Raw genomic sequence first — 16,826 nt, 5'->3', positions numbered from 1 at the left:
TCAAGTTCCTACGTGACCGTGGGCAAGGCACATCAGCTCTCTGGAAAGAACTATGTGAGAGGGAAGGGTCAGTTTTCTTAGCCTGCAAATGAATAACTTAATAGGAACATTGGTCTTGGGCCATTATAAAATTATTCTCATGATTCACAAAAGTGGGATATATGTGTAGCTGTATAAATGTGCGTTTGTATGTATTTAAAAACCAAAATCCGGATGAGAGAACACGTGAGCTAGCAGGTAAGAGATCTCAGATCTAAGCCGGTATCTGCTACATCTTTTCAAGTAACGTTATCCAAGAGACTCCTCCAGTCTCACTTTGCTCATGAGTACCCATCATTCATGCATGCAGTCCATAACAGCAGATGTCAGAGTGCCCAGCACAGGCCAAAGCAAGTAGGACTGATCTGGATTTGCAGTAGAGTGCAGCCATTAAAGTAATGATACAGTAAGACAGTTAAGACTTGTACAGCACCTTTAGTGATCATAAGACAACATACTTATAATGCATACGTTATTAATATCCCTGGTAAACTAGGCATGTATTGTAACTGCAGCAGAACTGGCCGTGCAACTTACTCAAACAGCAATGGCTGAGTGAGAATGCAAGCGTCTAACTCTATAAACCCATGCTCCCTTCACAACACCAAGGACACCAGTGGTCAAACCAATCAACCTCCAAATATTCCACTTGCATTTACTATGCAGCATCAGACCAGATGCCACAGACACAGAAGACACAGATCCTTACCCTGGAGGGTTTATAAACTGTTACTATGTAGCATCAGACTAGATGCCACAGACACAGAAGACACAGACCCTTACCCTGGAGGGTTTATAAACTGTTACTATGCAGCATCAGACCAGATGCCACAGACACAGAAGACACAGACCCTTACCCTGGAGGGTTTATAAACTGTTATTAAAAACAGCGAATAACTCAGGAGTCTATACTGTACTTACGCTGATAATCTAAAATGCTATCCATCGTCCAGGATTTTTTACTTGAATATTTTTTTTAAATGCCAGAGTCCATTAGGGGATTTTTTCATATTAACTAACACGAAAATATATGAACTCTCAGTCTAAAATCGAAACATAGGGCTGATTATTAGAAAGAAAAACAAGAATAACAGCCAAATAAGCAAAAGTCAGATTTCTGTGTTCACTATCCATACACAAATACACTTCAGATAAATGTTAATACACTGAAATGGGTTAAAACCAAACATGTACTGATTGATGAACTTACACAGGGCACTAAGCTAGGTATTACTACAATGAAAGAAGCTTATAACCTGATAAGAAGATTAAAATGAATACTTTGCTAACACTAATACAGGCTAAATAGTCAATTCAAAGTGTTATCATGGCAAAGAGGCTGGCAAGGGACTGAAACACAAGTCTCAGTCGAGTTTCCCATCAGGATGGTAAATGATGGTGTTTGCAATAGTTGAGGATTCGTAATAAGCTATTAGGTTTCACTTACAGTGTCACTGTCAGCTTTCAGTTTAAAGAGGCTTCAAAACATATGAACTTGGAATACACATACTATCCAGTTCCTGCCTTTAGAAAGCTGAGGTCTACCAGGGTAGACAGCTGAATAAAGAGGCAGAGCATCATGCATGAGCCCTGGTGTCACACAGACCTACACAGGTCTCTCACTGTCCCGCTGGGGGAGCGGGTTACTTCCTCTTACTCCACCTGTGTTTCCTCAATAGCTAAGCAGGTATAATCATGTCTTCTTCAGATTGGAAAATGAAAAACAAGTATATCGAAGTTCTTATTAAGGGTAACATATAGTAAGCATTCAATAACATGGTAGCTATTTTTAGAGATACAGTAAGAGAAGCACTACCATAGGGTAAGCGGGAGTTTGTAGCCCTTGGGACAGTAGGCCCCAAAACTGAACACCTTAGCTGCAAACTAACCATCTGAAACCACATCACGTTATAGACGGTGCACAGTAAGCTTTTGATGACAACACGGGCGGAGGGGGGGAGGAAGGAGACACAGCTGCCACTTTCTGAACATGATGTATGCAGTGTTAGGCCCGTCCCTCACCGCACTCTTCCCTTACCCATCCCCCTCCCCATCAAACTACCCTGTTTGACAGATGAGGAACTGGCCTCGGGACACCCATCTGTCCCATCACAGGGCTGGGAAGGAGAAGAGCTGACATTCCAACCCTCTTCGATGACTTCAAAGGGTACTCGCCACACTAAATTCAAGTTCCAAACAATATCTAAAGTACTTTAAACATTTTAGCATTCCACACATCGCACAATTAACATGGTCGTGGAACGAGTCTACCAGATGAGGAATGCACTTCTGTGGAGGAAAATAAATAATCACATCCAGTTTCTCTGCAAAGCCCCAAACAAAACAAAGCAACAAAGAAACACCTTATGACCACTTACTGTAAATGAAAGTGTCAGGCCACCAACCACACAGAAGATACAGAAAACCAGGTTTAAAACATTCAATTTACTCAGGGTTCTATAAAGTGGAAAAATATTGAAGATAAAGTTAAAACAACTGCAGCAACAGTAATCACAAAAGTAATACCTAGTGACTACTTGAGAGAGAAAACTGAACTTAGAAGCATCACAAGATCTACAATGGACCCCTGGACCTACTCAGGCACAGAAACGAGGCTGACGCCCCTGCAGAAGTCAGTCCGTAAGGCCTGTCGAGCTCGGCGACAGGGACCTGGACGTAGCCGCTCATGCTGCCCAAGGATGCTGTCCCTGACCCTCCTGCTTCCAGACCCTGTCACCGACTAGTCGAGAAGCGCCGGCTTCACTTTACTTGTAATGAATTAGCAGAGGGCACTCATGTAATGTAACTTATCCAACTTGTTGTTGACATCAAACACAAAGCTATCAGGAACTTGATAATATCCATATCAAATTCCGCTGGCAGGGCCAAACAGCTTTAAAGGAATAACATTAAAGTGCCTGTAGTGCTAGCTGAATAAAAGCAGATTTTCACCAAGTTCAAATACGACAATAAACATACTTATGTTTTTCTTAAAGCATTCCTTTAACTCCTCCTCATCCTGCTTCTGATCCTTTCCAACAAACTTCCCACTTTCCAATCTCTTCCCAACTCTCTCCTTTGCAGCGGGAGAGAAAGGGGCTCCGCGTACCACAGAAAGCTGCACGTCCCGCCTGAGCCGTATGACTTCTTCTAAACTCAGCGCCCACAGATCTAGAAGGTGAGCTCAGCCTCCTGCAGCAGGTGGAATCCACCCCTGCTAACGACACGCTTAGGAGGAGAAACACGAAGGCCCACGCAGGATAACTAAACGATGAGAAATGGAACTGGGGCAGACTTGGAAAGAAGAAAATTACAACCGCAATAAAGTGCCAGGTGCATGGGCAACCTGTTCAGCAAACAGTAAACCCTCCACCTCTCAGGGTCTGCATCACTAAATTAACATAAAAACTGCTGGAATGTAGGAGTCATTTAAAAACCTGTGGCCTATTTTTAGATAATTTTGCATACTCCTAAATTAGCCATGTCTTTAGAGACACCCCAAGGCAAGTTCTTCTCCTAGCCACCCTGACACCATTCTCTCGTGGACTCACCAATGTCCCCTCGTCTTCACCTCACATGGAAGTGAGATGCACCGAGATTTAGAATTAATTTCCCACCCCTCCTGACCTAGTCTCAGAAGGACTTGCAGAAAGGGCAGAAACTCTCATGATATGGATCAGGCGCATGGAAAAATTCTGCTTAATTCTAAGTGGCTGGTCCACCAGTGCATACTTCTAGTTTGTGACGACATCTGCTTTTCTGTGAAGCTCTGTATGTTTGGGGATGTGGATAATTAATAAAGATTCCCTTTTAAAATAAGCTACCTATACTTTCAACTAACTATATTACTCAATAATAATTTAAATCTAACTGGAGGCTGACCAGGCGGTGGCGCAGTGGATAGAGCGTTGGACTGGGATGCGGAGGACCCAGGTTCGAGACCCCAAGGTCGCCAGTTTGAGCACGGGCTCATCTGGTTTGAGCAAAAGCTCACCAGCCTGGAACAAGGTCGCTGGCTTGAGCAAGGGGTTACCCGGTCTGCTGTAGCCTCCTCGTCAAGGCACATGTGAGAAAGCAATCAATGAACTACTAAAGTGTCTTAACAAAAAACTAATGATTGATGCTTCTCATCTCTCTCCGTTACTATCTGTCTGTCCCTATCTATCCCTTTCTCTGTCTCTGTAAAATAACAATAATAATAAATAAATCTAACTGGAAATATTAATGTCTCCATTATTAACTATTATTAATCTATCAATGTCCCTATTATTAAATACCAACATGGCACTGAGTACTTGGGATAAACTATCCTCTCAAACAAAAAAAAAACTTACTAACACCGTCACTGGAATTGAAGAATGCTTAAATCCTATTACAGGAATCAACTGTATGACTTTGGATTAGGCTGGTCAGTAAAGCAGAAAATATCATAGCAAGATCTATACCTTCTATATAGCAATTATATTACCTTAATAGGGTTTTTTTTTTTAGTGAGGGAGAGAGAGAGAGGGACAGACAGGGACAGGAAGGGAGAGATGAGAAGTATCAATACATAGTTGTGGCTCCTTAGTTGTTCATTGATCGCTTTCTCATATGTGCCTTGATTGGGGGGCTCCAGCCAAGCCAGTGACCCCTTGCTCAATCCAGGAACCTTGGGCTCACGCCAGCAACCTTAGGGTCATGTCTATGATTCCATGCTCAAGCCGGTGACCTATGCTCAAGCTGATGAACCTGCACTCAAGCCAGATGAGCCCATGCTCAAGCCAGCAATCTCGGGGTTTTGAACCTGGGTCATCAGTGTTCCTGGACAACACTCCATCCATTGTGCCAACACCTGGTCAGGCCTACCTCAATTAATTTCTAATCATAATGCAATAGGAATTCACTGGCATATTTAGGGTTCACTTTTAAATATGAATGGCTACGGGTGTTAGTCCTTGATGTATATTTCTATCATAGCAGCTGTAATAATTTACTGTACTTATTTATATACATGTCTGTCTTTACCAATAGAACACAGGTCACCCCAACATAAAGCCTGTATCTTATTCATTATTGTACATGTCTGAAATACAGCAGACACTTATTTAATACCTGCTCTAATTTGTGCTGTAAGAGTAAAAGCAATGACAATAAAAGTACACTGTACACCAAATAAATGCCAGAACGTGATTTCTGACGCATAATGACAATGTCAACTGAAGCACTTTAAACAATTAGTGGTTTATTTTTAGTAATCAAGGTGAAAAGAGACGGACTTTTTTCTATTAAATTTTTAAAATTCATCACTTCAGGACTCTAGCTCTGTGGTGTCCAAAACCCTTTAAGAGTCTGCGTTACGTATATTCCCTTCAAGGTTAAAATTAAAGTCAAGTTACTCACACAGTTGGTGCCAGAACAACACATTCGCTTCATACGACTAAAGACGTAGTGAGATTACAGTCCCATGCACACAAAGCCCGTCCAAATACTGGATATACACCTATGCAGACATGCCCCACACACGTGTTATACTGTATATAAAGCCTGCACTGTGGGTTTAGTCCTGTACTTTAACACATGCGCAGGGCACTGGGCTAAGAACTACATAGGATTGAAAAGAAACTATTTGAAAAGACAAAGGTTTAAAAACAGAATTTTAAAATAGTAGTTGGGCAACATTCAAAGACAAGAGATAGCCAAGGTCAGATGGACCACGTGGCGAGCCAGGAGGGCGCCAGTGGTTCAGAGAGGAGAGGGGGCACCCCAGCTCCTGGCAGGGGGGCGTGAGGAAGGACCAGGGGCTAGAGGCTCCCCTGGAGAATGAGTGGTTGGAACCACAGGAGCTGGGGACAGTGAAGGACAATGCCAGCCCGGTGGCCAGTGCAGGCATCCCTAAGGGACTGGGCACAGGAAGAGCCAGTGCGTCTGCCCACGCCCCGAGCAGAGAAAGGAAGGAATGCGGGGCTGGGGCAGAGCATCCCGAGGGTTTGGTAGCTAATTAGGGGCCAATGGAACAGGAACAAAACAGTGTCCTCTTCAGGACAGTGTTCCTTTTCAAAGGATTCTAATCCATTAGAGGAGTGTTTTATTACATGAGTCTTTCCACGTGTAACTCTACACCTCCTCTCCTTTCCCTCTCGTCTCACCCCTTGGTCTCTATTCCCAGGCACACAGACCTTGCGGGAAAGAGGACAACAGAGGCACTAAATGGAACGACAGGCTCCAGCTGTTTTCCAGGGCGGTCTTCCCACTGCATTGCGATGCTGGCTCCACAGTGGGCCTAACCCACAACACCGTTCCACTTGTCCGAACTGCGGAGTACTGTCTGCTGGAAAAGCAGCTTTATTCGGGGTCAACTTGCTCTGTACTCAACGTCTGTATTTCCCCACCCGTACCATTTCTAATACAAAACTATGTCTTAGTCTTCTACTTACAAAGTCAATGTATAGAGTTTACACCTAGACTTAACTTGACTGTATACTATTGTACTTAACTGAAAAAAAATTAAGTATTACTCAGCAGAATTACCCAAGGACAAGAGCAATAAATTGTAGAATAATCTGGCCTTCAGAAAACATATTCCCGAAAGATTACATGTGAAAAATCTTCTGGAATCATCATATGAAAAAAATTACCACAACTATTAAATTCAGAAAATATAACTATTCATTTCAGCAGATGTTGGCTTAGTTTGCAGAACAAGAGAGAAACCATCCACAGACAGCACAGAAACCAGAGCCGCAAGCAGGAGAGCACGCCCACCTCTGTCCGCACCACAGTGAAGACAGAGCACGCCCACCTCTGTCCGCAGCACCACCGTGAGGACAGAGCATACGGTCCGTCCCTATTTTAAGACCACACCCCAGGCCCTGCGTGCTGACTGCTTCAGAAGCGCTCAGGTGCAGGCGTAGAGGAGAAGGGAGCATTCCCGTGTCCCCATCTCCGGAGGTAAGTAATTGGATGAGGCAGAATTAAAAACTGCCAGGATGTTATTCTTTTTTTATTTAATATATAAAACATTAACTACATGTGCTTTATGATAATATCAGTAGCAGTAGTAAGAATTACAAAAGGGATCACATTTTCTCCATGTAAATTGTGTTTTTTAAAAAGTACGTGAGCAGCCCTGGCCAGTTGGCGCAGCAGTAGAGCCCGGCATGCGGAAGTCCCAGGTTGGATTCCTGGCCAGAGCACATAGGAGAAGTACCCATCTGCTTCTCCACCCTTCCCACTCTCCTTTCACTCTGTCTCTCTCTTCCTCTCCCATACACAGCAAAGGCTCCATTGGAGCAAAGCTGGCCCAGGCACTGAGGATGGCTCTGTGGCCTCTGCCTCAGGCGCTAGAATGGCTCTGATTGCAGCAGAGCAATGGCCCAGATGGGCAGAGCATCGCCCCCTGGTGGGCGTGCCGGGTGGATCCAGGTCAGGCGCATGTAGGAGTCTCTCTGCCTCCCTGCTTCTAACTTCAGAAAAATACAAAATAAATAACTAAATAAATAAATAAATAAAAAGTGCATGAGCAACAACTCTCCTCCTGAATGTAAACCATGGTACTACTATATTGAGATTGACTTTGCATAATTAATGTTTTGGGGAGAGAGAATCATGTGGCAGTGGGAAATAAGTACTTAAGGATCATGGTTACGAAGAGAAAGACAGAGGAAGGGCAAAGGCAGATCAGACAACACAAAACTTCAGATGGAGTTGAGCAAGTAAGATACTAAATACTCATGAGTTTTAAAAGACCTACAATCTAACACAGGGGTCTCAAACTAGCGGCCCGCGGGCCGCATGCGGCCTGCCGAACAATTTTGTGCAGCCCGCAGACTAATCCACGAAGTTCAAAATATTTTGGATAAAATTAAGTAAGCCTAGGGGCCTACTTGTATTTTTCATTTCTCTAGCATCCTAGCTAGATATTAGCTTAGTTAACAGCAGTTGTGATGTGAACTACAGTTTCTGGTCGTTTTGAGTAAACTGCATGTACGATTGTGCTTGTTGTACTGATTTTTTTTTGTTTTCAACTGCAGTGAGAAAAGTGTTGCGTAACAGTTGCCTTTTGTAGACCTAGTGCGGCCCGCCGAACGGCTGTGATCTTGCTCTGCGGCCCACATGCTGAGTTGAGTTTGAGACCCCTGATCTAACAAAATCTCTAGCTGATTAAAATAATAAACCCCTGACCTTAAAAAGATTTTAAAAGGAATAGGCCAAGTCATTAAGCGTTCTGAAAATTTCCATTTCTGGTATATATTTCAACAAATCTATCTTTAGACTTTCTATAAAAAACTTATTTTTCCAATTCTCAGAGCAAATCTTAGTAAATATATAATCCAATTCACTCATAAAGAATGTTAGGGGCGCCAACCAACTCCTCACCCCACTGCAGAAAGTATACATTTTTTTGACTCCTCTAAAACAGTAATACAAATAATAGCCTAATGTTGACCAGAGCCATAGCAATAATATAAATAGTCAATTAACACATATTTTGAACCTTACATGTACTATATACAAGGGCAGGCAAGAGTAGGCTTACAGTTGTGAGTACGTGAAACACAGAATTAACTCCTATATATATATATTTATTTATTAATGATTGCATTATTTATTTGAGCACTTACAAGATTGTACCTAAGAACACTGCCATTCTGACATTCTTTTGATTTAACAGAACTACTGTAATAATCATAACCTGCATGTCTTTGTCTATATGAAAAACTGTGAATCTACTTTTGTTCACCCTGTATTTAAATAAAGCATGCTAGAGAACAGAAAATGTTGTTAAGAAAATCATATGGAAGAAAAACACATTTATAGTATTTATTGGAGAAAAATCTGTGTATAAGTAGACCTGCAGTCGAAATCTGTGTTGTTCAAGGTTCACCTGTAAAACAAAGCCAGCCAAAATGTGTAGGAGAATCTTATTTGAAGAAATGCTACTTATTAAAAGACACCAAAACTTGGAGGTTTGGGAACCCACACATCAGAAATAAAATACAGAAAGAGGCACCATATTAACCCAACAAAAGATGAGCTTGCAGAGCTCTTGACTGGCCTCTATGGACAAGAGAAGGCAAGAACTCAATTTGCGCATCAGTGATTTAGATGGCTCCAAGGTCCCAGAGCACCTACATAAGTTAGCATCTTGAATGACTGAGGGTGCTGTTGATAATTCTGCCAGGACCAGTAGCATAAATCTTGACCATCACAAGAACTCAGGACCTGGGATTATCCTACTTATTATCTTAGACTGAGTACTAGGATATGTCTAAAATCATCAAACAAAATAATCAAATTTTCAGTAATAGCTACAAAATGATTAAAGGTAGCAACATCCCAGCCGAGGCAGATTAAGAGAGAGGTGAGAGTGCGGGGAAGACTGATAAAAAAAAATAGTAACTTAGAGTTTGCCTAAACTTCAATCTTTGTGGTATACAACAATTATAACCTTAAAATATCAAATAATGCAATAATTATTGGAGAATGCTCATTAACGGATAAATTGCCTAGATATTTGTCTTTAAACATTTTATAAAATGCCTACTACAGTCAAGGTACTATAAGATAGGCATTATGAAGTGTGTGAACAATTAACCAAACTGGTTTCTGACATCATGATCCTTAAAATATAACACCATTGTAAGAAATCAACATTACAGAAAACAAGGTAACTATTCCTTTACTAAAAACAAGACAGGCGCAAACAAAATCATAATGTCAAGTGAGTGAATTTACCCTCAGTCTTATAATTAGGTATGATAAGCACAATTATATACACCTAATTGTGCCGATTTTCCCACCACACTCACTAACACATCTCTAGGCAACACTGACCACGATCCTCAACTTCCCTAACCAAACAGCACGCAGGAGCCTTCTACTTTTCCTGTGGGAACGTGGTTCTTCTCTTATAGTAAGAGGTTATGTCTAGTAAGAAATCCGTCCTAAACAAACTTTGTTTTCATAGTACAATGATCTCTTAGGGTGGTCTATGAGCCGTCTGAAGAACAACCCCCTAAGAGTATTTTTTAAATTGGATACTCCCTAGCCCCAGCCAGCTTCTGAGTCCGTCTCTAGGAACAGGACACCAGAATTCCTATTTCTCAAGATCACCCCTCCTTCCTATTATGACCACCATGCACACCCAACTTTAGAAACCATTACTTTAGAGAGCCGCACCCCTACATAACAATTTAAAGAACTAAGTACATGACATTTTCTATTGGGTACTTGGGCCACTGTTCTTATCTAAGTTATGCAAAGGATAAAAAGTTATAATACAGGCTGTACCTTATGATCACCTAATACATTACAAAAAATAAATCCTATAAAGCACTATATACGAGACCAACTGAGTGATGGAGATGATAAATGCTGGGGCATTCGGAAGCAACTTCAAAGATGCTGACGCGATAAAGACTCATCTCTGCCAAGGATGTGCTGGTATCTGTGGCTGAGATCTCCAGAACGTCCTCATTACTTAGAAATGCTGCCATCCTACCTTCCTGTGGACAGGATTTCTAGGCAACTCGTATGAGTTGCTTCCTAAGGAAAGCGGAAGGTCCTGGTGGCCTGAGCATCAGGCCCCCTGCAATGCACACTGGTGAAGAAGGTGGGAGGAGACTGGATCCCAGTTAGCTAATGGAGGCTACCATTTTTCTTCATTTTCATGCTTTGATACTTCCCTTCCAAGTTAACTTCCCATGCAGAAACAAGAAACAAGAAAGTCTCCTTAAGTTCTGGTAAACAAAACACTGCATACTAAAACCAGATGAGTGTCCAAAATTCAAACTGAAACTCACATTCCTCCTTCCACCTCAGAAGTTGCTTGAATGTGGCATTTCCAATTTGTGAAAAGAAAAATATATGACATTTTCCAGAAGCCTTTAAAAAGGCTGTGAAGTTTCTATAAGGCCAAATGAACACAGAGACAATATAAGTTCCAAATATTGTAAGGACTCTCCCTTCCACAAATTAAAATGCTTGTATTGTGATTATGGTAATCTGACACTGGGTGATTTCAGATTTTTAAACTTATCACCACTCCATAATTCAGAGATAAAAATATCGTCGTCTTAATGATTAAGAGGTAAAAAAGAACTGGAACTTCAGGCTCATACCACTCAGTACCTTTCATTTCAGCAAGTCGCCTCATTTTTATCAAAGTGTGAGTCCCGCTCAACCAAAATCGGGAAGAAGGAAAGGCCAGAGTGAGGCTCATATCCAGGACCATTACTCAGGTAATTCCCAGGGTTCTTGTTTTACATAAAATCAGGGGTTTCCATATACTTAAAACATGTAAATTTTACACTAGACAGACTACATCTCAATAAAGCCGTTTTTAAGAATCAGGTGTTCCTGCCCTGGCCGCACAGCTCAGTTGGTAGAGCACCCTCCCGAAGCACAGAGCTTGCCAGTTCATCCCCGCCAGGGCACACACAGGAACAGACTGATGCTCCTGTCTCTCTCTCCTTTCCTCTCTAAAGTGAGCTGTAAAGCCAGTAGCCACGGTCACCATCACAGCAGCCTGGCCCGTGCAGGTTTGCATTAGATTTGGACAGATGGTAATGAAACAACAGAGCCATGAACTGGTGAGCCATTATCTTTAATCCTAGCTTGCACCCGGCGGGCAAAAAATACACTCACTGGGCTTCAAAACCCACTCATTCAGTGCTCACAAAGCTACTCACTTATCCGAGTTTCCTAGAATCAAAGGTTTCTAGCTCACCAGCCTTATTCATCTCTGTTCCCTATCTCCTTCTCTCTCTACAAACTCTGCATAAACTCTCTTCTCCTTCAGCACTCCGCCATCTTGGCTGCTTCTCCTCTCCTCCACGTGGCCTTTCTCTGCTCTCTTCTCTAATGCTAATCTCAGGAACTGAGAGAGCAAGCTCCTGGTCTGCCTCAGTTTATAGTATAGAAATCAAAACCTTTAAATCCAATGTACAAACAAGGAAGTCTCTGATACAAAGTCACTTATCTGAGGCATGATGGGATTCCTCATGAGAGTACACCACCCCACATCAAAAAGGGTGGGAAAGGCTTAATCCTAAAACTAAGCCTTAGGCTATAAGAATCCTGCCTGCTTACAGCCTGTCCCCCCACACCCAATACAAACTATAAACGAGCAAACATATATATCATATTTAAAAACTTATTTGACCAACATCAACAAATAAAAAATTTTCCAAAATCAGTTTTTCCTTCATTATATTTACTTGATCTTAATATGTAGTTGCAATGAAAAAAAGATAAGGGTGGTGGTTCCTGCAGTTTTTTAGCTAAAGCTCTTTAAAAAAAAAGACCATCAAAGACAATTTCTGTTTAAACAAAGGCACCACAGTCTAAGAAAATAAACCCTTAAATCAAAAGATATTAATTTGTCACTGATATGAGCATAAGAATCAACCACGGGCATAACTGTGATTTTTCTCAGTTAACTATGATTTTATTACTCAAGTTTCTAGGTTGATTTGAATTACTTTAAAGTAAAAATCCTCTAAATAATTACAGAAGTAGTATATGAGTTATTTCGGGTATAATTCAAAACATCTTTAAAATTCCCCAAATACTTAAAATTTAAAAAAAATTTTCTTTCCTCATTAGTCAGAGAGTAAGAAAAGTGTTAAATCTGTGGAGGTGTTTATAACTTCCAAAATTATTTTTAGAACAAATAGATTTAATACCAACAGCATTGATTCTTTTATAGATTTCACAACACCCACACTGTCTATGCCATATGTTAAAGATTTTCATTTGAATTGAGAGGATTAAGTTTTCTGAACAAACAGTAAAGGAAAAGATAGGTAGCACTCCATGCATCTAAACAGAATGTATATTTCTCCATTCAAAGTTTGAAGATAGTATATATTCTAGGACTTGTTGAATACACCTAAGTAAAAGGTTTAATTAAAAAAATATTAAACTACTAATTTAAACCTTCAAGATCCCATGCTGGATACAGTCTTCCCAAACTTCTAATTAAAGAACAGAAATTCCATAAACATTCTGTATTCATTCCATACATGAGACTTTGGTAACACAATGTCAAGAGCCTAAGACTCCTTCTTTATTTTATTTTATATACATATGGTCTACCGGAAAGTTCTGTCCGTTTTTGGAATAAAACAAAATACAAATTTTTCTTACCGTCAATAAACTTTATTAAATAATATAATTGCCATTATTATTAATGATTTCTTGCCAGCGTGAGGGCAATTTGTATATCCCATTTTTGGAAAATGTTTTATCTTTTGATGCGAAAAATTGAACCAGTGCTTGTTTGATATCTTCTTCATTTTTGAATTTTTTGCCCTTCAAAAAATTTTGTAAGGATAAAAACAAGTGATAATCGGAGGGTGCTAAGTCCAGGGAATATGGTGGATGCAACAGAATTTCCCAGCCTAGTTCTGCAATTTTTTGACGAGTCCCCAAAGCAGCATGTGGCCTGGCATTATCATGATGCAGTATGATGTTCTTCCTATTGAACATCGCCGGCCTCTTTTCTTGGACTGCTGTCTTTAAATTATCCAGTTGCTGACAATACTTTTCCAAACTGAGCTTTTCGTTCAGTTTTAAAAGCTCATAATGTATTGGTCCTCGAATGTCCCACTATATACACAACATTCTCTTATTCAGCGTCAAATTTGGTTTAGAGGTGGAAGGGCTAGGTTTTCCGGGTTCACAATATGCCTTTTGGCCCTGGCCGGTTGGCTCAGTGGTAGAGCGTCGGCCTAGCGTGCGGAGGACCCGGGTTCGATTCCCGGCCAGGGCACACAGGAGAAGCGCCCATTTGCTTCTCCACCCCTCCGCCGCGCCTTCCTCTCTGTCTCTCTCTTCCCCTCCCGCAGCCAAGGCTCCATTGGAGCAAAGATGGCCCGGGCGCTGGGGATGGCTCTGTGGCCTCTGCCTCAGGCGCTAGAGTGGCTCTGGTCGCAACATGGCGACGCCCAGGATGGGCAGAGCATCACCCCCTGGTGGGCAGAGCGTCGCCCCATGGTGGGCATGCCGGGTGGATCCCGGTCGGGCGCATGCAGGAGTCTGTCTGACTGTCTCTCCCTGTTTCCAGCTTCAGAAAAATGCAAAACCAAAAAAAACAATATGCCCTACAATGTTTTCATAGGTAATCCACTTTTCATCCCGTTATCATCCAGTTCAAGAAGGGCTCGATTTTGTTCGGAGCAAGCAGAGATGTGTATATGACGACTCGATCATCCAAATTCTTCTGATTTAATTCATGTGGCACCCATCTTGAATATTTCCACACCAATCCTATCTTCCAAATATGGTCCGAAATGGTTTGCTGAGCTGAATTAAGCCTTTCTGTGATCTCCGATGTTGTCAGAAAAGGATCTTGCTCCAACATGGTCTTAACAACATCATCATCAATCAAAGATGGTCGCCGAGAACGTAGCTTATCAGAAAGGTCGAAATCACCTGTTTCGAATTTTTCCAACATCTTCTGCATGTCCTATCAGAAACTGTACCTTCACCAAACACTTTCAATAAATTTCTACATGCTTCTGTAGCATTTCTTCCTTGTTGAAATTCGTAAAAATTACAGTGGTGTAAATGAACTTTATCAGTAGCCATGGGTACACTATCGCTTCACACATAAGACTAACATGAATCAACTTTGTTTTAGTTAATTTGCTACGTCAGTATGTATACATTAAGTGATAAAAATAGAGAGGCACACATGCACCAAATAAACGTGCTTACATGTTAAAACTTGTTGTGATAGAAACGGACAGAACTTTCCGGTAGACCTGATATATATATATATTATATATATATGTAGTGAGAGGGACAGGTAGGGACAGACAGATAGTGTTGTAAAGTACCGTACCTCACTTCCACAGTTTACGTAGAGACACCAAGTCCAGAAGAATTTTTAATGAGTTTTATTAAAGGAGATTTATTAAATATGCCGGTCGCATATGAATAACACGGGGCATTGCAGACCCAAATTGTGTGCGCCGAATACATCTCAGAGGCTGGTCATATACCTTTTGACCACATACAGGTTGGGGGGAGCATGACATCATGACATAATTATTAACAAGATTATAACATTGTTTAGGGGATCCATAAAAACATTAAAACTTTTAAGCTAATACAATCAAAGACATTTACAAATCTTTTAGTGTCTGTCTTTCCTCCTTTGCCTAGTATGTTATTCTCAGGATTCCAGGAAGGGAGGAAGAGCCAAAATCAATGTAGGGTGGTATATAAATTCTGTCTCCCATTGAAAGAGAAAAGAAGTTCCTCAGACAACCTTTATTCTATAGTTAAAACTAAATGACCCATTGTCCTTGTAAGTCAGAAAGCTTCAACATTCTTCTCCCTCCCCTCCCCAAGGAAAGGATGGGATGGGACAGAAAGCCTGACCTTTCTTCCTAAAATATTAATATTAATTTTGCAACTTTTTGGTACCTTACCACAATAGGAAGGGAGAGAGATGGGAAGCATCAATTTTTTGTTGCAGCACCTTGTTGTTCACTCATTGCTTTCTCATCTGTGCCTTGACAGGGGGCTGCAGCAGAGCCAGTAACCCCTTGATCAAGACAGCAACCTATGGACTCAAGCCAGCAACCTTGGGCTCCAGCTGTTGAGCCCACACTCAAGCCTGCAATCTCAGGGTTTCAAACCTGGGTCCTCTGTATCCCAGGCCAACATTCTACCCACTGCACCACCGCCTGGACTTATTAAAATTTTCAAGTATTTCTTTAATATATGTCACACACACACACTAGTATACACAACTGACTTTTCTGTTAATCAGAAGTCTAGAAAGGCAATCTAATCTTTTCTAATCAATATTCTTAAATGAATCATAAGCCAAAATGTGATGATGCTACCGTAAGACTTTTCCGTATTACTAAATTTTCCAAAAGCCCAATGTTAAGACAGTACTGCTCATGCGTGGAAGAAACAGGAGACACACAGCATCACACACACAGAGCCTGGCACGCTGCATACAGGTGTAGCATTCATTTTATTACTGCAACTATAAAAAGAAACTTACTTACTCTTGAAATTTTTAAAGGATTGATTAAAACAATATGTCACTTTTATGCAAATATTCAAATTGATAGCAGTGCAAAAACTCAACAGCCTAACCCCCTGCCCCTGGTTGACAAATGGCTGCTCGCGAGCCACATGCGGCTCTTTGGCCCCTTGAGTGTGGCTCTTCCACAAAATACCACCTGTGGGCGCTACCTCGATAAGGAATGTACCTACCTATATAGTTTAAGTTTAAAACATCTGGCTCTCAAAAGAAATTTCAATCTTGTACTGTTGATATTTGGCTCTGTTGACTAATTAATGAGCTTGCTGACCACTGGCATAACCCAACTTAATCCTACTCACCCCTCCCTAATGTCCTTGGAACTGCTGGACAGAGTTTCAAAGCTGTTCAGCTCTTAACCAGCCTGTTGCTGGAACACAGCAGGAGGGCAACAAAAAGCACAGCTATACTTCTTTGTTGCTGAAAAGAGACTAGAGCCTGCTTACTGCCTTACCCTGAGTCAATAGACAGAAACCAATGGGGGGGGGGGGGTGAGCTGTGTAAGGGGAGAAAGTCCCGCTGAAAATGCCCTTCCGTTCTCTGGTTAAAATAAAGCAGCTCCTCAGCACGTTTACACAGCGGTGTATCTGCTGCCAGAGAATCATTCGGTTCTCGGATGAGACTTTAAAAAGACGGCAATGAAATAAGTGACCAATAGTTCAGTGGACATGTTCCTCGACTCTGTCCTATCCTCTTTACAAGCTACCCTTTAGTTCTTTACCCACTGTTATTCCTA

General features: G+C 41.4%; 1 protein-coding gene across 2 annotated transcripts in view; it reads right to left on the bottom strand.

Annotated features, from left to right (window-relative positions):
- EFR3A (EFR3 homolog A) overlaps window positions 1–16,826 on the bottom strand; it is an 83,302-nt gene that overhangs the window by 52,454 nt on the left and 14,022 nt on the right. The window lies entirely within an intron of this gene.

The sequence above is a fragment of the Saccopteryx leptura genome, chromosome 3 (genome assembly GCF_036850995.1).
Source record: "Saccopteryx leptura isolate mSacLep1 chromosome 3, mSacLep1_pri_phased_curated, whole genome shotgun sequence".
Lineage (NCBI taxonomy): Eukaryota > Metazoa > Chordata > Mammalia > Chiroptera > Emballonuridae > Saccopteryx > Saccopteryx leptura.
The sequence above is the reverse complement of the archived record's forward strand: the minus strand, read 5'-3'. Positions and strand labels throughout refer to the sequence as shown.